The 23,716-nt window shown below is 43.0% G+C and overlaps 1 long non-coding RNA gene across 1 annotated transcript in view; it reads left to right on the forward strand.

The window, feature by feature from the left end:
• The first annotated feature begins 1,898 nt into the window (after positions 1-1,898).
• The window catches only part of LOC139356698 (uncharacterized), a 32,480-nt gene continuing 10,662 nt past the window's right edge, over positions 1,899-23,716 (forward strand). The window contains exon 1 of the long non-coding RNA XR_011609025.1: positions 1,899-2,021. This is a non-coding gene — a long non-coding RNA (uncharacterized lncRNA). The remainder of the gene's footprint in view (positions 2,022-23,716) is intronic.

Genomic DNA, 23,716 nt, shown 5'->3' on the forward strand with positions numbered 1-23,716 from the left:
AAGTCATTAGTATATAAACAGCATTTAAAGCCATGGACTTGGATGACATCCGTAGGAAGTGAGTGTAGCCAGAAAGGGAGAGCGACCAAGGCTGGAGCTCTGGGAGCTCCAATATTCAGATGTCGGGAAGATGCAGACCAAAGGAGTTTGAGAGGAAGCAGCCAATGAAGTAAGAGGGGAACCCGAAGTGGCATGGCATCTGTATCAGTCCACTTTCACACTGCGATAAAGATACTACCTGAGACTGGGTCATTTCTAAACAAAAGAGGTTTAATTGACTCACAGTTCCACATAGCTTGGGAGGCCTCAGGAAACTTACAATCATGGTGGAAGGCAAACGAAAAGCGAGGCAAGACTTACATGATGGCAGGAGAGAGAGTCCACAGAGGAAACTCTAGACACTAATCAAACAAACAAACAAACAAAAAACCACATCTCGTGAAAACTCCCTCACTATCATGAGAATAGCATGGGGGAAATCGCCCCTGTGATCCAATCACCTCCCACCAGGTCTTTCCCTTGACATGTGGAGATTACAATTCGAGATGAGATTTGGAAGTGAGTGTAGCCAAACCATATCAACGCCCCAAAGGGAAATTGCAGAAAGGACCTCAAGGAGGTGAGACGAGTGCTTGGAATTGACCGCAGGGCTGGGCAATTGGAAGCACATAGTAATAGCACTGTCAGTGAAGTTGTGGGCATCGTGGCCTGGCTGGAGTAGATCCATGAGAGAATGACCCATGAGAGGAGCTGGAGACAGAAACTAAAGATATGGCTCGTGAAGTTTGGCTTAAAGGAGATCAGGGAAATGGAGTGGTAGCTTAAACCAGATGTGGATTTAATGGAGTATTTCTCTTTTTTCTTTCTTTCTTTTTAAAAAAAAGATTAAGAGATATGAAATGCTGATGGGAATTATGCGGTGGGAAGGAAGAGAGAGGGCACAATTGCAGGAGCAGAGTGCTTGAGTAGGTGAGAGGGGCTGGGACCCACTTCACAGGACTTTAAGGAGAGCCCACGCAGTTGATGATAGCAGGAATGTTGAAGGCCAGGTGTGAGGCACAGGCATAGCCTCCTCAGGAGAATCAGTGGTGGAAGCAGGTGAAGGTTATCTTCTGATTTTCTCAGTAAATTAAGAATTTGAGGCTAGGCACAATGGCTCACACCTGTAATCCCAGCACTTTGGGGAGGCCAAAGTAGGAGAATTGCTTGAGACCAGAAGTTCAAGACCAAACTGAGCAACATAGCAAGCCCCTGTCCACAAGAAATGTAAAAATAAAAATAAAAATAAAATTAACCAGGTGTGGTAGTGCATGTCTGTAGTCCCAGCTACTCAGAAGGCTGAGGTGGGAGGATCACTTGAGCCTGGAAGGTTGAGGCTGCAGTGAGCTTTACCATTACACTCCAGCCTGGGTGACAGAGCAAGACCTTATCTAAAAGGTAGGAACTTGTGGGTGTCACACGGGAAGGGCTGTCTGAATTTGGAGGAGAGAGGAGAAGTATGAAATTGTCTCAAGAGGGGAAGGGCTGTCTGAATTTGGAGGAGAGAGGAGAAGTATGAAATTGTCTCAAGAGGGGGAAAATAAGTTGACTAGGGAAGTATGAAATTGTCTCAAGAGGGGAAGGGCTGTCTGAATTTGGAGGAGAGAGGAGAAGTATGAAATTGTCTCAAGAGGGGGAAAATAAGTTGACTAGGGAAGTATGAAATTGTCTCAAGAGGGGAAGGGCTGTCTGAATTTGGAGGAGAGAGGAGAAGTATGAAATTGTCTCAAGAGGGGGAAAATAAGTTGACTAGGGAAGTGGCTCTCAAACTTGAGGGCACATCAGCATCACCTGGAGGGCTTGATAAAGCAGACTGGCAGGCCCTGCCTTCTGAGTTTTTAATTCTTTAATTCAGGAGGTCTGGAGCCTGAGAATTTGCTTTTCTAACAAGTTCCTGGTGTGATGTGGTTTGGCTCTTCTCACTTTCCTTCTGCTGCCTTGTGAAGAAAGTGCCTGCTTCTCCTTTGCCTTCCACCATAATTGTAAGTTTCCTAAGGCCTTCCCAGCCATTCGAAACTGTGAGTCAATTAAACCTCCTTTCTTTATAAATTACCCAGTCTTAGGTAGTATTCATTATAACAGTGTGGAAATAGGCTAATACATGGAGATATTGATGCTGCTGGGCCAGGAACCTCACTTTGAGAACCGCTGGACTAGGAAATGTGGAGAGATTCCTGAGAGCATGAGAAGTCCTTGTGAGGTTAGTGTCCATGAGAACCATGAGCAAGGGTGGGTGTTTTTCTCCAGCCATGTGCAATGTCTCAGGTGCTGGCTTGGATTTAACCAGAGTGGTGTTTTCCAGATAAACAGGAGAGAGGCACTGGGTATTTATTATAATGAATTAGGCTGTCTAGCTTAGGTAAGAAGTAAGCTAGACTGGGGCTAGGGTGAGGCACAGGCCAGGTGCCCAGGGAGCACCATTTAAGAAGACAAAATTTGCAAGTGCCCACATGCTCTCGCAGGACCCTGAGAGTGTGTGTCGCCTTAGATGTTGCACCCTAAGCTCTCCGTTGTCTCACCCTAGTCCTAGCCATGGAAGTGAGGACATAGGGGATTTGGGGGAGTGAAAAGGTAATAGGATCAATAGTTTAGAGATCCTCACTGGGTTGAAGAATTGTTAAAATTGGGGTACTAGAGGAAGTGACGGAAAAATATGAGATAGTTTAAGATTTAGATGTTTGAGTGTAAGACTATGGAGTAAGCATAGGCAACATAATGAAACCTTATCTTTATAAAAAATAAAAAATTAGCTGGACACAGTGACTCATGCCTGTAGACCCAGCTACTTGGGAGGCTGAGGCAGCCTAGCTTTCACCTAGGAGTTCAAGGCTGCAATGAGCTATGACTGTACCACAGCACTCCAGCCTGGATGACAGAGCGAGGCCCTGTTGTCTCTTTAAAAAAATTTTTAAACTATGGAGTAGATACAATTCTCGCCATTCATGAAGTCTAGATGTGTATATGACTAAGGAAGTAAGTGGGTGGCTAAGGAGTGGAGGACAAAATCATTAAAGGTAAAGAAGTTGAGGACATTTTAAAGGCCAGGGAACTAGAAGAATCATCTTCATGGACACTAAAACCCCCAAGAATTATGACTAGAGCTGTAGAGATAGAACAAGTAAACCTGGACCTAACATTTTCCAGGAACGAGGGAGAGTTACTTCAAGTCCATATAACTCAAACTTCTGTGATTCTGAGATAATCCAATAGGAATTCTGTCCCTGCTGGAGAAGTCCCGGTGTGACAGCTGGTGTGACAAAATTCTTGCTTACTGGATCAGACATTTCCATTGCCTCACTCAGGAGGAGGCTGAGACCTACATCCAGGATATATTCAGAGTTGAGCCCAGTTATTGCATGGGATCCTTAACCAGAGGTTTAATGTCCATATGAAGTACTGTTCCTATTCCATGTTTAATGTTTTCTGACACAAAAGCAAGAATTCTCTCCCTGCCCTCCAGCTGTCAGTAATTATAAAAAATGATCAGCAGGAACATAAGTATAAAACAGAAGGTCTGGTCACAGCCCAGTGTCGGTTCTCTTGAGTTTTCGTTTGCACAGAACCATGGCCACCAAACCATACTACAGGTTTCTGCTGTTTGTGAGCCGGCTCACGGGTGAATGTTTCCCAGTCCCAGTCATTTGGAGTCAGCAGTCCAGAGTGCATACTATGCATTTTCTTCTTCATCCATTCGCATCTTAATCCCTACAGTGACACTTCTAGTCACCCCCAGTCAAAAAATGTGTAACTATTTTCAGTCTTCATTCTTCTTGATGACATTCTATCATCATTTGCCTGATGACTGTCCTTTTCTGGTTTCTTCCCCCGCCCTTTCCCCTGCTCGTCCCTTTTCTTGCACCCTCTTCACTCTGTGATCTCATATCCGTTTTGCCCTATGAGGGCTCACTTTTTGGCTCAAATTCAAACTGGCCTGGACTGAACTAGACAATTTACTAATTTTCTGAATTTAGAAGTTTTCTAACTCAGTAATAAGTTGATATTGTTGGTGGTCCTGTTCTGGCCTTGTTACCCTGGGAGTGGGACTAGGTTTCTACCTGTCCTTGCTTTCCAGAGGCTGAGTCCTAAACACACTGGAGGAGCCTTTGTCCCTCTTAAGATGACAGGTGACTCAGACGAGTTCTCTCCTCTGTCGCATTAGACCAAGCGCTTACCACCTGACCTCCTGATTAAGACAACAGATTTGTTGCTGAATTATTTGGCTCTGGAGTCTTCCCTTCTCTAACCCCTCAGACATTGCTGCCAGAACCGTTTTCCCAAAGCACACGTCTGCAGGAATGACATTCAAAAAAACCGACAACTGGTATGCAAGGTCATGTGAGCCACTGTGCCTGGCCCATAATTTTCTTAATAATGTTTTCTTTTCTCTAGCTTACTTTATTGTAATAATGCAGTATATGATCTACATAACATATGAAATACGTGTTAATTTTTATTAATACAGGCTGGGTGTGGTGGCTCACGCCTGTAACCCCAGCACTTTGGAAGGCAGAGGCGGGAGGATCACCTGAGGTCAGAGGTTTAAAACCAGCCTGGCCAACATGGTAAAACCCCATCTCTACTAAAAATACAAAAATTAGCTGGGCGTGGTGGCGTGCACCTGTAATCCCAGCTACTCAGGAGGCTGAGGCACGAGAATCGCTTGAACCTGGGAGGTGGAGGTTGCAGTGAGCTGAGATCATGCCACTGCACTCCAGCCTGGGGGCCTGGGTGACAGAGTGAGACTCTGTCTCAAAAAAAAAAAAAATTATTTTTAACACAAATTACTATGTTATCAGTAAGACTTCTGGTCAACAGCAGGCTATTAAGATTTGGGAGAATCAAAAGTTATATGAATATTTTCAACTACATGAGGCTCAGCACCCCTAACCCCTGCATTGTTCAAGGGTCAGCTGTATGTCAAAATTCTGACAATGGCTATAGTCGTGTTGGTATACTAGGTGAACTCTAGACATCTGTAAGGTCATTTCTCTTCTTAAGAACATTCAATAGTAGTCCGTCTTTACTGGATCCATGAGTATACATCAAAGTTCATTGTATCAGATACCAACATACATCTTTAGGAAGGTGGGCTCTGAAACATCTGAAACAGGCACCTTTACAAGCAAACCTCATTCCTTGAAAATAATTAGGAATGGCCTCACCTGAACCCTAGTATTTGCACTTTGCCTGCAACAAAACTGTAACACAGAGGTGTATATCACACAAGGGCATTTGGGTAGAGGACTGTGCATCATTGAAATTCCAACAGAAGGGAGTTTCAAATGGGAATCCAAAGTGGCTATTCAAGGCTAGACTCAGTGGCTTATGCCTGTAATCCCAGCACTTTGGGAGGCCAAGGCAGGCAGATAGCTTCAGCTCAAGAGTTCAAGACCAGCCTGGGCAACATGGTGAAACCCTGTTTCTACAAATAAAACAAAAAGTAGCCAGGCATGGTGGTGCATGCCTGTAGTCCCTAGCTATTCAGGCGGCTGAGGTGGAAGAATGACTTGAGCCCATGAGGTTGAGGCTGCAGTGAGCTGTGATTGTACCACTGCACTCCAGCTTGGGCAACAGATCTAGTCCCTGTCTCAAAAAACAAACAACAAACAAACAAACCAAAAGAAAAAACAAAAAACCAAAGTGGCTCTCCAGCCAGCCCATAAAAATCTATAAAGAAAAAGGAAGCTGATATTGACACATGGAGAGAAAAGAAGCCAACCCATTCCCTTTATTAGAAGGCTGGGATCTATAAGAAGCAGATTACAAAATGAGTCCAGCAACCAAGCACACAGAGGGAGGTCCCTCCATAAATGGTGGGTGAGGAGACATGGAGGGTAAAGATCAGCCATGTGAGTGGGATAAGTATTCAGAGAACATTTTGGGGTTCAAGCAATTTTGACTTCTACAAAAACATTGACTTGATCTTTGTTACAAGCTACTTGCAAAGATTGGTTTCTTTTCCAGAAAACTCTTTGATAATGGTGTCTGTTCTGCAATTCACATATTTTCTGAAATTCTAGGAAAAAGGGAATAAGTCAATAGCAGCCATATTCCAGGAATTTAATGGCAGGGGAATTGTTGAAACCAGTGCCCAGACATGAGTAACATCTGTTTGCTCCTCCTTTCAGATTTGATCTTAAGACATTCCTATTCCAGCCATCTCCCACAGTTGCATCCTCAGACTTTTGACATCCCCTACTTGGCTATTCTGGGTGTCATTTTGCTAACCTCTTCAGTAATGCCAGACTCAAGTTTATCTCTAACCTGTCCACTTGATTCTTCTGGTCCCTCCACTGATGTTCATCTGTCTCAATTCTGCATTAAGAGCTCACATCAGCACCATTAGTAACATGGCAGAGTGGATAATTCCCACCTCCACATTTGTATTCATTTTTTTGAGACAGTCTTGCTCTGTTGCTCATCCAGGCTGGAGTGCAGCAGTGCGATCTTGGCTCATGGCAACCTCCACTTCCCAGGTTCAATTCTTGTGCCTCAGCCTCCTGAGTAGCTGGGACTACAGGTGCGCACTGCCATGCCTGACTAATTTTTTTGTATTTTTAGTAGAGATGGAGTTTCACTGTGTTGGTCAGGCTGATCTTGAACTCCCGTCCTCAAGTTATCCACCTGGTTTGGCCTCCCAAAGTGCTGGGACTACAGGTGTGAACCACCGTCCCCAGCCATATTTTTATTCATTTATTCACTCACTCATTCATTCACTCCATAAGCATTGAGTACCTCCTATGGCTCAGGAAATATGCTAGATCCTCGGACTTGAGAGATAAACGAGACACAGATTCTGTCTTTTTTAGAGCTCATAGTCTAGTTCATGGGTGGGAATAGATGTGCTAAGAAGTGATGGGCACATAGTGTAATATATGTCCCCAGTCTGCACATAGTATAATATATTCCCCAATAGAACTATGCAAATGGCATAATATAAACAGAATAGGGGATAAAGAACTCTGCTGGAGGAAGGCACAGAGAGGACTTCCCAGAGGAGGTAACATTTGATATGTCCTAAGGAAGGTTTCCATTCAAAGGAAAGGATAAGGGCATTTCACACAGAAGGAATGGGAAGACAACGGTTTCAAAGGAGTATGGCATGTTGAGGAGATGGTAATCAGTCTGACAAGGCAAAGAAGGCAGTTTTGTGTTGTGCTTAATCATCATGGTTTTAAAGCTAGATTATGTGAAAGTACCCAGTGTGCATTTCTATAAACTATTAAACTTATGTGCCTCAGTTTTCCTATATGTAAATGTGGATAAATACAGCTTCTATCCCATAGGATTGTTTTGAAAATGTAATGTGTTAACACATGTAAACACTCAAAAACAAAACTTTATATGTAGTAAGTGCATAGAAAGATGTTCGGTGTCATTTACTTATTGCCATCATCATTGTCATCATCATCATCCCAGCTTTGCCTTTTTTTATCCTTATATTTAACTAGTCATAAGTTTTCTCTGTTCTACTCAATATTTCTCAAATCCATATTCTTATTATTATCCCCATTACTATTGCCTTAATTTAAGCTCTTATCCTCTAATACTTGGTCTTGCTGCCTCCAATGATTTCTCTAGCAGTTGAATTTCTACACATTCTATCAAGCCTTGGGGGAAGGAAACCAGTGGAGATGAGATTAGAAAACTGGTCGGGACTAGATAATCAAGAGTTTGCTATGGCACCACGAGAGGTTTTGACTTTTTTCTGTAGCTTATGGAGAGCTGTTAAATATTTTAAGCAGAGAAATAGCAATCAGATTTGTACTTTATAAATATAATTATAGAGATGCAGTCTACAGGTCTCTTTGGAAGATTGGCTGGTGAGGAGAGGAGCTGGAGGGGAAGGAAGGAATCAAGAAGACTCCTAGGGTTTGGGGCTTGAGAAACTTGGTGGATCAGGTGCCATCTTCTGAGATGACTGGAGTATGGAGTTTGGGAGACAGAGTGGCTGGAAATGAAACTGGAGAGGAAAGTGACTTAAATCACAAAACACTTTGGATTTTATCCTCTGAGTCCAGAAGTAAGGATGAAGAAGTAGACACTTTTTATCTTGGGAAAAGAAACATTGGAAAAATTAGAGCATTCATTCTCTTCTGTTGGCTTCTCTTCTTTGCATCCTATGATAAAGTCCTCTTATCCAATCTTTAAATGCCCTCATTTGCTCTTTCAGGTTATTTAAAATGTAATTATCATTAAAGAACCAGAGAAAGTCTATCTCTTCTCAACATTGATCAAGTCTGACTACCCCAGCCCACACTAAATCTCTTTTCTGATCGCTTATTGTATTAAATATTCTGATGCTCAGTTTAGTGTTTAATAGGTCTCTAATTGCTTTCTGTTTTAGTTTTATCTTTCTAACTACATTAAATTGCTACCTTTAAGGGCAAAACAAATTAATGACTCCTCCAAAAGGCATACAGTAGAAACTCTACACTACTTTATGGGTTCAGAGAGTGTTAGAGGGAACATTAAGACTAACTTGTCTAGTGGTGTTCAACCTAGAATTTAACATTCCAGTATGGTTATAATAGTGTCCGCATGCTGGTTTTCTTAATTTAAGCCCCTAATAGCTGTTGCATATTTTCTTATATAAAATCTGTACAAGCTTCTTTGGGCAATAGTTATATTAACCCAGTTTAGTAACACTGGTGATCACATAGGAAATGAATCAGTTTTTTAATAACTTCTGGTTGGTTAAAAAAATTCTTTCAAAAGATAGCAAGTATGAGAAAGGATGAAAGCATTCCTTGGTGGTAACATCACTAATCACCAAGGATATACAAATCAAAACCACAGTGCAATATCATCTCACACCTGTTTAAAATGGCTATTATCAAAAAGACGAGGCAATTTTTGGCAAGAGTGTGGAGAAAAGGCGACCTTTGTATGTGGTTGGTGGGAATGTAAATTAGTATAATCACTATGGAAAACAGTACAGAGGCTCCTCAAAGCTAAAAATAGAAATATCATATATCCAGCAATCCACCTATGGGTGCATAACCAAAGGAAATGAAATTACCACCCCCATGTTTATGCATTATAATTATGCAGCATGATTTATTGCAGCATAATTCACAATATCCAAGATCTGGAAACAATATCCAAGAGATGGAAACAACCTAAGTATCCATTGATGAATGAATAGATAAAGAATGTATGGTACATGTCTACAATGGAATACAATTCAGCCTTAAAAAAGAGAGAGCTTGCCATTTGTGACATGGTTGAACCTAGAGGACATTATGCTAAGTGAAATAAGCCAGACATGGAAAGAAAAGTACTGTATGATCTCACTTATGTGCAATCTAAAAAGAAAAACAAAGCTCAAATGCATAGATACAGAATAGAACAGGGGTTAGGAGATGAAGAGACAGAAGTCAAAGGGTGAAAAGTTAGTTATGTAGGATGAAGAAATCTAGAGATCTAGTGTATAACGTAACTATCCTATAGTTAATAAAATTGTATTGTATACTGAAAATTCACTGAAAGTAGACCTTATGTACTTTTGCCACCCACACTAAAAAAAAGTAACTATGTGGCCGGGCGCGGTGGCTCAAGCCTGTAATCCCAGCACTTTGGGAGGCCGAGATGGGCGGATCACGAGGTCAGGAGATCGAGACCATCCTGGCTAACACGGTGAAACCCCGTCTCTACTAAGAAATACAAAAAATAGCCGGGCGAGGTGGCAGCGCCTGTAGTCCCAGCTACTCGGGAGGCTGAGGCCGGAGAATGGTGTGAACCCGGGAGGCGGAGCTTGCAGTGAGCTGAGATCCGGCCACTGCACTCCAGCCTGGGCTACAGAGCGAGACTCCGTCTCAAAAAAAAAAAAAAAAAAAGTAACTATGTGAGATGATGAATATGCTAATTTGCTTGCTTGACTGTAGTGACCATTTCATTATGTATGTTTGTCAAGACAGCATGTTGTACACCTTAAATATATACTATTTTTTAAAAAATTACTTGGTGGTAGAAATTAGCAAACACTAATCTAGGCCAGCTCTCTTATTTTAATGATGTGGAAACTGAGACAGAAGGCCCTAGCTGAGGAACTAGCCCAAGGTCATAATCTACTCAGTAGCTGGTGCAGGGCTGGAAAGCAGACCCTCACACTCTAGCTCCGTGCTGGTCTACCTAGGGCTTCCCATTTCTGCTGGGAATTGCTATTGAACACACAGGGCAGAGGAAAAGGAAACTAATAATTGTTGAAGGCTTAATATTTACGAGTCACTGTATGGATGCTTTATTATGCATTATCTCATTTCTCCTCTGCACACACATGCACACACACGTGTGCACACACACACAAAACCCTATGAAGTGGCTCTTAATTTCCTTTCTTTCTCTCTCCTTCCTTCCTCTTTTTCTTCTTTCCTCCTCCATCCCTCCCTCCCTCCCTCCCTTCCCTTTCTTTCTTTCCTTCCTTCTTTCTACAAAACTGAGACCAAGAAGGATTAAGAAATGCTGCCCAAGTCAGCCAGGTCTAAAGCGTTTCTCTAAATCTAAGATATTTCAGGATATTTACATGGCTCTCAAATGCACACCTTCCTGTTTTTGAGAAAAGTTCATGGAATGGGAAACTTGAAAGGTCCTGGTAAAGATATGGTGGCCTAGTGCTCAAGAGAGTACTGGAGAAAATATCCCAGGTAAACCAGAAAATTCTTCAAACTCAGTTCTTTTCAGATTTTATATCTGGGCTGAGCCACATTCTCTGCCTCCCTCTACACTCCAGTTCTCTGTCTCTATTGGCACAGCTCAGCCCCTCTCTCCTCCCCACTCCTGAGATCTCTACCAAGGGACAGTCCAAGCAATGGAAATAGGCAACTTTGCCCTTTTTCTCTAGGCCCTTCCTCTATCCTGACACAGCTGTCTAGCTGCAAATCCAGATATCAAGTTGAGCTTCAAGTTTAGAACTTGTCAATCTTAAACTAGCTCCTCTTCCACTATTTCCCATTTCTACAGTGGCATTATGATCTCCCCAGTCAGCGAGGCTTAACCCTCAGAAATCTCTCTTGTCTCACATCCATGCAGGTCTAAGCCCTGTAGGAGCCACTCGCTAATTTCCTTCACGTCTTTCCTACCATCCATGGCCACCACCAATTCTCCATCACAGCCTTCATAGCCCCTCACCTGGATTACTGCAATGACCTCTTGCTTTCCTGTCCCATCTCAATCACTCTGTCATTCTATCCATCCCATTTCCATATCTTGCCAGGTTAATTTTTTTGAAAACTCAGCTCTGATCATGTCATATGACTCCTTAAAAACTGCCAATGTTTTCCTGTCACTACCAAGGTAAATACAAATCTTGACTCACATTCAAGCCTCACCCAATTTCATTTCTCGTCTCCAGTATCCCTAGAGCATCTTCTGTGGATGACAACAGTAAACTGCTTCTGTACCATTATTTCACCCTGACTCTTCCATCTCAAAGCTTTTCCAGCTCCACAGAACAGTTGATACTACTGTTCCCTTTTCCTGGGATGCCTCCATATTCAAGACAAGGGATGGAAGCAAGGAAGGATGATAGGAAAATTATTATAGGACGTTTCATAATCATTTTAGTTTGTTATAGGCAAACACTGGTATATAAGGAATGACATTTTGGCTGCTTGGGGGAGGTATTTTTAAAACATCTTTTGCAGTGTATATACAGAAATGAAGCTGCTTCTTATACTCAAGTGCTGTCAACTTTCTGGTACTTTCTGCCTTTCTGAACCAACACATTTCATATATTTCCTACCCTTCCTTGGTGGAAAAAAACCCCCACAGTGTTCTAGAAGAGCATGAGAAAAAAATAGCCTTTCCACCCAAACACAGGCTTCGTTACCAACCAGGCAGCTTGAGGGGTTGGGGACCCATCAAAAAGGAGGGGTGAGACTTTAGGTTGCAGGCCTGGGCAGAGAGTGGTGTGTAGGGCCCAAAGGCAGACTCTGCAGGGGCCTGGAATTTGACCTTGGGACCAGAGAAAGTTCTTGTGTTTGCATTTACAACATGTGTTTATTGTAATCATTAGAAAAGAATCCTGACTTTATGCCTGTGTTCTCTGCGTGTGGTCTATAGATCATCTGTGTCAGAATCAGCTGGAGAGCTTGTTTAAAGGCAGGTTACTGGGTCCCTAAGAATTCTACTAGTCAGGACTGAGGCACTGGGACCCCGGCATTTCCATTTCCAACAAGCCACCCGCCTCTCAAACTTGGATTCCCCTGTAGGCTGTGCCCTCCTCACAGGCACAGACGCTATGGAGAGGCCTTGGGTCCAGGGCTGTTTGTCTACTTGTAACAAAACCACTGAAGCCCCCAATTTCCACTTCCTACCCTTCCTGACAGCACATCTTCCCAGAACAATGACATATTTGTTTCCGACTAGTTCCTGATTTTTAAACTCTTTTTTCTTTATTCTGCCTTCTATTTCTCCCACTTCCTACTCATTGAGACCATAGTTTTATTCAGTCAACCAGAGTCCTACGTTTCCATTTTTAGGGAAATTTTGCAATCTGTCTTTCAAGTTTCTCTCTGAATCAGTCACAGTCTGGCCAAGATTGATCTCAGATGTACTCTACAACTCAGGTAATACTTCTCCTGCAAAATTTCAGAATTCTTTTTTTCCAAATTTGAGATATACTTTTTGAGTCCTTTAATGCCCTCTGTGAAATGTGGTATGTTTATTTCAGTAATTCTTTCCTTGGCTGATTGGGTAGACTTTCCTGTGTCTTCTTTCTTGGGAATAATAGAATCATGGAGGAACAGAACCAGTAGGCAGGTGACAGTAAGTGTGTGTGGAACTATACAAATATATATTTTTTGCAGAGCTCTTGTCTATATTAACAATTGGAACCACTCCAAATCAGCATGTCAGCATCATTCTTGTGGACCAATCTCATGTGATTCTGTGCAAGAAACATCTGCTGGCCAAGCTGCCCTTCTGGCCAGCAAGAGTGTTCCATGTGTCCCCATAGGTGTGAGTCCAATCCAGGTTCGCTGGACCCTGTCCAGATGGCACTGCCAGCCCTGACTGGCCCCAATCACCAGAGGTAAACTAAAAATTCAAGGAAGAAGTCCCAAATTCTAGGACCGTTTGAGGCAAGGCCCCGTTGGTCCAGCTCTAAGGGTGAGACTGCCAGTAGACCAACTATATATCAATACCACAACTTCCAGGTTGAGATCAGTTGGCTGTATCTAAAGACAGCTGAGGATGTTCATTTGTTTACCCTTTATGAGGTAGTGGTTTTTTATATTATTTTGAAAGTTTCTACTTCTACTGATAATGAGAAAATTCCTATTCTAATGCTGGTACTATATGAATTATATCCCTTCTTCTCTCCCTCCCTTCCTCCCTCCTTTCCCTTCCTCCTCCCTTCCTCTCTTCCTCCCTTCCCTCCTTCTTTCCCTCCTTGCCCGGCCTGCCATGGTGAAATGCACTGCTATAATACCTTGCCTGACCTAATGCAAACCATTACAAAGGGCCACAATCGAAGGCCCTGCTCACACACCCAAGTCCGAGCCCCAAAGTCACCGAAATCCTCTCTACGGGTATACAATATTTCTTTCAATCAAAATGCCACTGTTTTATTTGCTCAGTCAAATGCTGAGTGGGCAATGAAATTGCTCAAGTACTAAATTATTTTCTGAGGAGTCAGGCCTCTTCTCATCTGAGTTCTTAACTGAGAAATAAAACAAAGGGTGACAGAAAGAGGCCAAAATATCATGATTGTTATTACCAGTGATAATAAATTCTGAGGCAGGAATAGGGATTTGTAGCAAATTAGACAGAGAGTCACAGCAGAGCCAATGACCAATTTCCTTCCAAGAGTAAAGTCGGTGAAGCTGAGGGGAGCATGCCTGGTTTATTTTTTTTCAAGTTTGCCAATCTGGGTAATCACCGTCCTCCTCATGCCGTTCTCACGCGCTGTGTGCAGGGCCACAAAGGGAGGACCAAGAGTGATTAACGGGAAGCCATTCATTTGGAATTAAACATAAATGAAAGAGTTATTTCTCCTGCAAAATTATTTTGTGAACCAAATTGTTATTATAAGTCCATAATTTTTTATCAAAATCAAAAGAGCTCTCAAAAAAAAAAAAAAAGTTTTCTTATGAGATTGCAAAAAACCCATGTGGTGGCAAAATCTGACCTAAAATGACATGAGGTTACCTAAGACCTTTACTTATCCCATCTAGTTGAATATTTATATGATTTGATACTAAAATATAAAAGTTTTGATTATGGGGTGCAGACACAGTTGGGTATGCTATTTTAAATGTAGTATATGCACCATGTTACTGTTCTAAAATGTATACAATTCTGAGTCATGAAACATAATGATGGAGTAACATGCATAGAATCATAGGTAAGAATGAAAAGGAGAAGGAGGAAAGAGAACACACATTCCTTCTTTATCCCCCATCAATCCTGAGAGGTAGATATTCTTCCCATTTAACAGTCAGAGAATGGAGGCCCAGGAAAGATAGACAAACTGAGGCCCAATAAAAGGCCAGGGTTAGGACTCAGGCCAAGGATTCAGTCAGTTTGGCTAACTTCCCTCCTTCCTGACCGTGACCCCAGAAGTGAATTGGTCAACGCCATCATGTTAGGAGGAGGAAATTGGAGACCAAACAGCAGAATATCTTGCCCTGGGACTAGAATCCTGGTGTGTTTCTGGCTACAATTTGCCTCCTCCCAAAATAAAATTTCATACCAATTCCTCCCCCTTCCCCATGATACAAAAACAATGACTGAACAGAATGAAGGATTTCTAGATCCTTGCTTTCATGTATAGACTTCCTTTATAAAAATGCATTTAATGTGTGATTGTTCATTTGCATGGCCATCTTCCCACAGTACTGTTCCTTAAAGCAGAGGACCAGGTCTTTCTTTTTTGTATCCCTCAGAGCCCAGCACAATTCTCAGCATGTAGCAGGTGGTCTGTCACTAGACAGAACGAATAAATGAATGAAAAGTTTGAGGTCTCTGTGTCTGCAGGGTTAATCCAGACTGCCTGGGGTAACTCCTATCCCACCTCCACCTTTTTCCCATCCTCCAGACCTTAGGGTACCCCCCACCCCCAGACTTCCACCTACAGAACAGCAGGTACATTGCAACACAAACCCACCAAGGGACGCACATCACAGAGGATGTGAGAACCTGTTCCTCCAAAGCATAGGTTGGTCTTACTGGAGTTCTCTGTATATCAGGCCTCAATAGGATCTTCACCCTTAGAAACAACTTAGAAAGCAAGAGAGAAAGAGAAGGTAGTAAAGAAGACAGGAGTCTTTAATTCTGGGTCAACTTTCAATTCTTTACAGGCAGCAAGGACTATTAGAAAATGCTACCGAAGCAGGAGGTATTGTTTCCTAGGGTATCAGAGAAGAGAGATACTTTGATTTAAAGCTGTATATAAGTACATAACATTTTATGTCAATTTTTTGAAATTAAAGTTTAAAAAAGTCAGGTATTAATGGAACCCAGAGAGCAGGAGAACATTTTCCCTTATTTTTATTTTTTAGACAGAGTCTCCCTCTGTCACCCAGGCTGGAGTGCAGTGGTGCAATCTTGGCTCACTGCAACCTCTGCCTCCTGGGTTCAAGCAATTCTCCTGCCTCAGCCTCCCAAGTAGCTGGGATTACATGTGTGTGCCACCACACCGAGCTAATTTTTGTATTTTTAGTAGAGATGAGGTTTCACCATATTGTCCAGGCTGGTCTCGAACTCCTGACCTCAGGTGATCCGCCCGCCTCGACCTCCCAAAGTGCTGGGATTACAGACGTGAGCCACTGCGCCTGGCCAGGACTCGATTTCTTTAAGCTACTCGTGTTCTCTGTGGCCTGATCCATCACCTCTGTGGCATAAGTAAGTGTGGGGAAGACTGTTACTTCTTCCAGCTGGTCAGAACCTTTATGGAGACATAGATTTAAAAAAAAACAAAAACAAAATACACACACACACACAAACCTTTCTGCAAGGCTGGATAACCAGTTATTTTAATGATCTGAAATCACCTAAGATTAAAGTACTTTGAATTTGATTTTGATACATAGTGTTCTATAGAAAGCATAATCAAAAATAAATAATTCATGAATTGCGTAGTACATTTATGATTTATTTACAGCTCAGAACTCATGCTAACTCAGAGAACATCAAACGCCCTACACCCTGGCTTGCCATTTAAAGCAGCATTTAGGGGAATGGAGGATAAGACAGAACACAGGAGATGCACTGTAACTTTATATATGGCAATAAATAAGAACCTTAAATATTTGCTGGGAAATAAATTGAACGATGATGAACGTAAAAGGTGGCTTTGAGAAAACTAGAAGTATCAAGATATTGACTACTGATGCCATGAAAGAAATCATAGTTGAGCCTTTAACAACATTGAGATTTGAGTCACTGACCCCCTGAGCACTTGAAAATCCACAGATAACTTGACTCCCCCAAAACTTAACTACTAATAGTCTACTGTTGACCGGAGGTCTTAGTGATAACATAAACAACACACATTTTGTACACTATATGTAGTATACACTGAATTCTTATAATAAGATAAGCTAGAGAAAGAAAATATTATTTAAAAAATCAGAAAAAAGGAATATATTTACTATTTATTAAATGGAAGTGGATCATCAGAAAGATCTTCATCCTCGTCTTCACGCTGAGCAGCCTGAGGAGGAGGAGGAAAAAGGAGTTGGTTTTGTCCCAGGAGTGGCAGAGGCCGAAGAAAATCTGCGTCTAAGTGGTCCCGCACATTCAAACCCGAGTTGTTCCCGGGTCCACTGTATGTCTGTTATGTTACAGCCTTCTCGCTAGGCTTTTTCTTAATTAATTCTTCCTAATAGCTTGTGATTTGTTTTTCATTCTTTTCTGAATATTCTTATTTCCTAATAAGATTTTAACTATTTTAAAAAACACCCTAAAATCCCTACAATGATCAGGAGGGGAACGTACTTTTGTAAGTTTCCAGTGTATTTACTAGATCATTGTTTTGCAAACATCTTGTTAAATAGCATAAATCTGTCTCCACCTCATCAGCCATTGTGCCCACCTTATCAGCCATTGTGCCCCTCCTTAGCCAACAGAGCCTCAGCTGGGAGGCTGTTTCAGGCATGACTCCTTCCTGCTGCTATGTTACATTAATTGAGTTACGCTATGGGTGATCTAACAGTTGTAGAGGTGTAGGGGTGACATAGTATCTTCCTTTGGTTAAACTGTATTTTCCTCACAAAAAAGTGATTATATCAATTAGAGAAAAATAATGAAAAATTATCTTTAAATCCTTCATTAGTTTTAGAAAATGCAATCCTCTGCAGTCTGGGGACATCGAGGCTAAGGAGCACCTCCCACCTGGCCCTTGCCCAGGGGAAAGCGCGTGTGTCCTGAGCCAGGGCAGGGATCAGATGGGAGGCCGTGGCTACCTCAGGCTGGAATTGACTCTACAATTGCAGTTGAGGTGAATCCTCAATGATTAACAAGCTTGTAGTGGAAAGAGGTTTGTTCCCACTAAGTTCTGCCTTTTCCATGAAGCCACCTCAGTTGCAAACACCATCTCACCAGTGTCTTTGTCTTTGTTAAAGATAAATATCAACAGTAACACCTCATTCTGAGGGGGAATTGTCATGCATATAAGGCCCTCCCTCCACCTCTGTATGGACGGAAAGAATCACTCTTTTCCCGGAAAACCAGTCCTTAGTACAGGTTTTATCTCTTTCCTTCTCTTCACATGTAACTAATTCTTGTGTGAAACTTTTAGTCAGTTTTGGCCTGCTATAACAAATGACTATGGACTGGGTGGTTTACACACAATTTATTTCTCACAGTTTTGGAAGCTGGAAGTTCAAGATCAGATGTGATCTTGAAGATCACAGATGTGGGGTCTGATGAGGGTTCTCTTCCTGATTTGCAGATGGCCACCTTCTTGCTGTGTCCTCACGTGATGGAGACAGAGATCATCTCGTGTCTCTTATCCGGCACTGATCCCATTCATGAGGGATCCACGCGCATGATCTAATTACGTTCCAAAGGCCCCAACTCCAGATACCATCGCATTGGCGATTAGGGCTTCAACATATAAATTTAGCGGGGGAGGGGGTAAATATTCAGTCCATAGCAGAATTTATTCCTAAGTTAAAAAAAAATCAACCCCAGAAATTCTGAAAAGACGAAAGATACTCAGTAGGCTAAGACCATGGAGGTCTGTGCAATCAGGGCTGCCAGTTGTGGTGCAGCATTTGGTGACACCAAAAATTAACGGTCACGCCTGCTGCATGACTAGCCATGGTTGCCCCAATGACTCAGTCATTCTAAGGCTTTGCAAGAGGCATGTTAACCTATGTAGGCAATCAGAGTAGCATTTAGGGTGGCACATAAAGGAGACCTCTATCATATTAAATTTTTGCTATATTCAAGTCTGTCTTTAAGGCATGATATCCACACAAAGCATGTGTGATAGCCACTGGGGCAAGTACCAGGCTTCTGATCTCTTGAGAGGATCATAGGACAAACTGGCTTCATCAACTATAAAATAATGGTTTTTTCCCCACTTGCCCTCCCTTGAGTTTTGTTTTGTTTTGTTTTTGTTTTTGTTTTTGTTTTTGTTTTGTTTTTGTTTTTTTAGATGGAGTCTCGTTCTGTCACCCAGGCTGGAATACAGTGGCATGGTCTCGGCTCACTGCAAGCTCTGCCTCCCAAGTTCACGCTGTTCTCCTGCCTCAGCTTCCCGAGTAGCTAGGACTACAGGCGTCCACCATGATGCCCGGCTAATTTTTGTATTTTTAGTACAGACGGGGTTTCACCATGTTAGCCAGGATGGTCTCAATCTCCTGACCTCGTGATCCACCGGCCTCAGCCTCTCAAAGTGCTAGGATTACAGGTGTGAGCCACTGTGCCCAGCCTCCCTTGAGTTTTTGAGCTAGTCTGTGTGACATTATTAGCATCTGTCTTACTTGCTCTTTTAAAACAAATAAGACAGTCAGTTACTTTAGGAGAAAGAATAAGTCCTCCAAACAGAGAGGAGAACTGGGCTCTTTGGAATGTGCAGGCCCCAGTGGAATAGGAAAAAGTGCAGTAGACCCCCAGTCATTGAAGGAATGCACATAGAGCTCCTCAAAGGGAAATCCTGCCACCCACTCTGTGTGGCATGGGCATTTGGGCATTTCGTATAGCATGCACATCTCCCACAGCCACACACACTACTGTGCCAAGCCCAAGCAGCAGCCTAGATTATAAGGCTTTTAGGGGGCTTGAACACACGGCAAATGACGTTCGCCAGTGGCCATGAACAGAATGGATGTTGTGCACCAGTTGTTTTGTGAGTTGGTTCATCTAAAACAGTAGCGTCAGTGGGGTAGGGTCTCCCTGAGATCAGCCCTCAGCATTTGCCACTGCAGGGGTTGGGGGAGGGGTACCGGGATGGGGGCTTGTCATGCAACCTTCTTTAGCTAAGATGAGACCCTCATCCAAGCCTCTCTCTCTGGAGCAAACTACCAGGATCAGGATCAGTCTCCTTCCATGACGTGAAGCGACCTGGGGGCAACTCACCTAAAATGGGACTGAGCCTACAGCAGAGCAGCCTGTGTGGTGGCTGAGAGTGAGTCAGAGACAACCAACTAACCAAGGTGTTTATTTCAAAATGCTGAAGTCCTCTGGTCTGCATGACAAGCACAGTGCAGTGGACCGAGGGGATTTGGCCTGGGCTGAAAGTGATCAGATGTGAGCTTGTACACAATGGCAAATAGGTTTTAATGAATATGTTAAGCACCTCTGGCTCATAGCTGCTGTCTTGGGGATGATCTGGAGGCTGTATCTGAGCCCAACAGGAAAGAGGACCATGATTAGTGGTCCTACGATTAGTGGGAATATCTTCCATGGACCAGGGATGGAAGTGTGGTGGCCCATGTACCCTACATTCTGTCTCTGAGCCTACATACTGGCATTAAAAGTTCTGTGTCTGGAAAAGTAAGTTGGAATCTAATCATGGAAAGCTTTAAATGTTAGACTGAAGAATTTGGCCTTTATTTTGTGGAATTTTGTGGTTTGTCTGGTCAGAACACTAGCTATAAAAATATGGACAGGAAATGCCTTCAGCAGGATTCACACTCTGCACCTGCCGGAGGAGCTACGCAGCACCCTGGTGTCTTACGCTCATTTGTGTCTCACATTTAAATCACCTGACTGTCTTCCAGTTTGCAAGCCTGCTGCCGGTATTAGAAAAGCACTGATGAACTGAGTGTTGGAAAATGACATTATCAGAAGGTATTTTAGGCAGGGATGTGAAAGTTGGATTGGAGAAAGGAGAAAAAAGGGTAGAAGCTGCAATATTAGTTAAGAAGTATTGAAAGTCTCCATTTAAGAGTCACGCATACCTTAACCAGAACTGTGAAAATAGAAAAGGGGGAAAGAGCTAAGAGGCGTTGCAGAAGTGTACCATCTTTGTTTAGCTTGGGACAGAGAGAAGAGAGACTTCAAAAGTGATGTCAAAGTTTTAAACCTAAGGGACTGGGGAAAGACTGCTGGTCCTATGAACAGAAATAGGGAATTCCAATAAATGAATAAATTTAGACTGGGCTGTGGGGAGGAAGGAGATGAGTGGATGCATTTTAGAACCCAGTTATTTTTTGATGATGCCACTGTTACAGACAAACCCACTCACACACAGCATTTCCCCGAGAAAAGCTGTGAGTTGGACATTGTGTCTTGTCCTATCTTTCCCAGACTAAGGGAGGACATCCAATTAGGACAGCTGGCTGGGTTAAAGGTTCAGACTGTGGCCATGGAATAAAGCCAAATTAACTGGGATGGAACCTGTGTCCTTGACTAGAAGAGCAAAGGACTAACTGGTAATCAGCTTCGGCTATTTCTGCTGTAACATCTAATCAGATATTGGCTTCCTGTCCTCAGTCTTCTTGCCAGCTGGATGGTTGCCTTGCCTTACTGCCTGTCCCAGCTATGGGTAGATGTCACACTGAACGTGTTCATCTTTCAACTCTCTTCTCATCTCTCTCGATCAGGGTGAGAATGGATCAGGAAGTGGGAGAGTTTGGCTAGGTCAACAAAGAAGCGTGTGTAATGTCATGCCAGATGCCTGGTAGTGGTACACTCTGCCTGCCCATCCAGTTTCTGAGTCCTGCTTTATGATGCCAGACTGGAGTTTGCAAATAGTAGTTGCTGCACATCCTCCACCTAACATTTTCTTGTAGATGCTTGATGCCAGGACCCTGTCTCACCTGTTGAGTCCTGGTTCAGCTATCAGTTAGCTTAATAGCTTGATAAAACTTTATTAGTTTTCATGATTCCATGGGTTGACTGGGCTCAGATGGATATCTCACAGGACTCTTACGCAGCTGTGGATGGGGCTGTAACATCCAAGAAGCTTCATTCATGTATCTGGCCCTTGGCAAAGACAGCTGAAAGCTGGGCTCAGCTGGGCTGCTGATGACTGAGTCTCTTGCTCTCACCATGTAGTCTCATGGCCTCTCCTTTTCCATATGGCCTCCTCACAGGGTCTCTCTAGCAGGGTAGATGAAAATCTTACATGGCATCCAGGGATCTCCAAAGCACGAAAGCAGAAACTATCATGCCTTCTGATGACTTAGGCCCCAGACAGGCACATCGCCGCCAATTCTGTGTTGTTCTGTTGGTTAAGTGAGTCATAGAACCAGCCTCGATTGGGAGTTAGAAAAGGACTATGTAACCATGTAGATTTGGGGAGGCTCAATTCATTGCAGACATCAAATGTGTTTTTACCTCACCCAGAATATAATCCTTTCAGGGATTCTGTGAACTGTACCCCACACCCTCTGACCTCAACTCCAACTCCACCTTCCCTTCCTCCCTCCCCTCTCTCTGGCAATACTGACTTCTTCTGCTTTCCTTCTGTGGGCTGGGAGAAGGCACTCAGGGAGGTGGTGCTGGGAACCTGAGTATTCCCCGACATGTAGGAATCATTCAGGAAGACAAGTAGTGGTAAGGGAATCTAAGAGAGGGAAGAATGTTTAAGAACACTGAGGATGTGGAACACTTCCTGTTGCAGGGTTAGAACATAGAGTCACTACTGGGGTATTGTGTAAAGTCAGACAAAACAGACAAGGAGAGGCCAGGTCATGAGGAAAATTACATACCAAATAAGGAATTTCAGTTTGGTTTCCTAGATATTGAAGGGTTATAAGCAGGGAAACTTAATCAGATTTGCATTTTAGAAAGAACACTCTGGCAGTTTGGGAAATACACTAGAAAGTGAAGAGATTAAGAAGGAGGTAGACCAATTAGGACCAAAGATTAAGCAAGACATGGTGAAGGTCTTAGCTCAGCATGTCCCACACCCCTAGGCTGTGTGAGTCTATGGGCAAATTTGGAGTGTAGGGTGCGGGGAGCATGTCTATATAACCAATTTGATTTGAAATGTATTATAAATTTATGAACCTATGAAAGATGATAAACTGATAAAGATTTAGAAAATGGGTAGAGGGTACACATAGCCATTTGCTATCCAATCAGTGCACTGAAAGATTTCTTTGTAATGTCCAGGCCCCATCAGCTCCCATTCAGGTCTAGGAACCATCTCCTCATACTCTTTATTGTTAAATATGCTGTTCCTGGCTAATTTATATTTCCCACTGAAAGAAAAAAGTAGCACTGCAGTTATTATTCACAATGGCATGGCTCTTTGCAAGCTATTTGTATAGAAACAATATAGATCTTTTTCCTCTTGCAGTTTCCTAGTACCAGTTATTTTGTGCTGATTACATGCATGACATCATCCATCATGCTGCCTGTGAATGCTGGTTTCCAGTGATTCTCTCAGAGGTTGTTATGGTGCTTCCTTGATGACCACAAGTGCACCTGTTACCCAGGGCATGCAGGAAAATGTGAGCAACAATCTGATTTTCTGCTCATGTTAAATTTATTGTTCAGACTTTTGTACCACAAATGTAAATTAACACATATTCCAATCATGTCTTCTTTTGAATTCTCGAGGCTATAATCATTGCACTCCTAGAATGGCATCTCTTTTAATGTTGGACACACTCCTGCCTCCCACAGTGCTTTCTGTAGGGAAGAGAGGAAAGGAACCTCTAGGCTTGGCAGGAAAAGTACAATCCCATTCATCCAAGAAATATCTATCATCTCTCAGACCTTAAGACCAACCTGGGAGAGCACAGCATCACCATATCAATCAAATAGAGGCAACGCTGTGCAGCAACAGCCTCAGAAACTCTCAGAAGAAACAGGACTGGGGTCACCCCAGAGGACTTCCTGACATGTGTTATCCTAGCGTGTAAAAGGTGTGGCATGACCACCTTGGGTGCCCATGGCCTGGGGCTGGTAGTAAAAGATTCTGTTAATATTCTCATTACTCTTGGGTGCTAGAGACCAGAGATGGCACTGCAAGGTAACAAGTGAAAATGCACAGGCCCATGTATATCACACTGCTTCCCTCCTGGAACAGGGGCCCATCCACAGGGCCCCAGAACAACCCCACAGAAGCATGATTCAGAGTTCCTTGGGGCAACTGGTTGACCACGTATGTCAGGTAGAGTTGCAGGGAACACTCTGAAGAAGCAAAACGAGGACCAGGAACCATGTGGGCTGGGGTGGCCTGTCTGGATGCCACTGAAAGAGCTGCCAGTCCCAGGCACTGGAGAGGACTTAGAAAATGTCGAGGAGTGGGCCAAATGTAGCAGCTCAT

Source organism: Macaca nemestrina, chromosome 10 (assembly GCF_043159975.1).
Source record: "Macaca nemestrina isolate mMacNem1 chromosome 10, mMacNem.hap1, whole genome shotgun sequence".
NCBI lineage: Eukaryota > Metazoa > Chordata > Mammalia > Primates > Cercopithecidae > Macaca > Macaca nemestrina.